The following is a 1,929-nucleotide window of genomic DNA, read 5'->3' as shown; positions in this document are numbered from 1 at the left end:
AATAATAACAATATTACACATCAATACAGGGACATTCCTGTGAATACAATTTTTAAAAAAAAGTCCAGGCAGTGAGAGTACAACAGAGAGAGATTATTTCACGGTTGCACTACTGTTTTGAAGCTGAATGTAATGATTATCAGTTTTCTACATGTGTACTAATATTCAGGCACATTCAGTTGTTTCTATCTTTATCTATAAATGTTACTATGGTGTGAACGGAAATACTATTGGTTTTGATAGGAATAATACAGTGAAGACAAGGTTATTCAGGAAAATAGTACATAGTGCTGCCTGAAACATACTGCAACATTGTACTAAATGTTTTTTTGAGTCATTTGTGCATTTTTGCGAATTCAGGAAATCTACTATAGATTAAGTGCATTTAAATTGTGTAGTCTAATTTAAAGTCTATACTTTGTCTAATGTGAATTAATTAATGTTTTGTCAATGTTTACCTACCAGATCTATTGAAATGAGATCAGTGCTTGACTTGGATAGGAGCTCACCGGAGCTGAGTACCGGCACCTCAAATGTCTTCTGTTTGAGCTCATGTTCATCTTATAGAATATTAGCTCAACAGTATTGTGGTGCTCCTGCACCTAAATATAAACAATATTTTTAGAGAATAAATAAAGTGCCTGAACTGTCAAGACTAACTTTTGTGTCCGTTTGTCTTTATTACTACAGACCGACTCAGATTAAGTCTGAGGCCGGTAACATCCACAGTGAGGACAAACCCAGCCTGCCTCTCTCCTTCCACACTGAGTCGAAACCTACAGTCACTGGGTCCTGATTGTGACAGTGGAGCCCAGTTTACACTGCAGGATCCAGAGATGGCATCAGTGAAGCTGGAAGACTGCAGTCAAACACTGGAGCTGAATGTCAACATTAAAGATGAAGAAGAGGAGGAGAAGATTGGGGAATCTGTTTCTCATGGTAAGAGCAGGTTCTATCTAACTAAGTTTGTTGTTCGTTCCAACTTCCCACTGTGCATGAAAAGTTGCAGTAGAACTGTTTCATGATGAACTGTTTCAATGAGAAGGTAGATGTTATTTCATGCTACTGACACTTGCATGGTTTGACACCAGTATTGCCAGCATTTGTTTTATTCACTGGGCTATCTGGAGTGAAATTACATTTATTGGACATGATTTAGAAAGGTACACACATGTCTATATAAGGTCCCACATTTGACAGTGCATGTCCGAGTAAAAACCGAGCCATTTGGTCGAAGGAATTGTCTGTAGAGCTCCATGTCGATGATGATTATGTCGAGGCACAGATCTGGGGAAGGAAACCAAAACATGTCCAAATAAAAAGTGTAATATGCAGTCGCAGATAATGCAGATACCTCTAAGAAAAATAGCCAATAAAAATAGAGGATTTACAGTTCCAATGCCTCTACAATATCACTGGTTTGCAAAAACTCACAAAACATATTCCAAATATTATGAAACTCTTGGGCTTTCTTTTTCACTATATAAGTACAATTTTCAATAGTTAGACTTGATGTTAATTATTTTTACCAATGACCAAGTGAGGGCCAACTGACATACTTCCAGTGGAGAGCAATTGAACGTCTAGCTTGTAATAGACAGAGGTCAACCATTTTCTTTTCTCTCCTATGTAAAGAGAGATTATCTGGGTAAAGATTTAGGAGGCATAGTTTAGGGATTAGTGGTATTGGGGTAGAGGTCATCTCAGAGATATAGCGCAGTACTGAGCTCCAAAACGTTTGTATCTCAGCACATTCCTCCAGGCAATGATACAAGGTGCCTAAATGTGTGTCACATTTAACACACAGGTCTGGGGTATTGGGGTCAAATTTGTGGGGCTTAATTAACAAGAGTACAAAATATGTTCTCATTATCCAATTGTATTGCAACAATCTCAGGTGGGTGTTTATTGTCTGTATCTAAGCTCTAG

The sequence above is a fragment of the Salvelinus fontinalis genome, chromosome 7 (genome assembly GCF_029448725.1).
Source record: "Salvelinus fontinalis isolate EN_2023a chromosome 7, ASM2944872v1, whole genome shotgun sequence".
NCBI classification, from domain to species: Eukaryota; Metazoa; Chordata; class Actinopteri; order Salmoniformes; family Salmonidae; genus Salvelinus; species Salvelinus fontinalis.
This window is presented reverse-complemented; position numbering follows the sequence as displayed.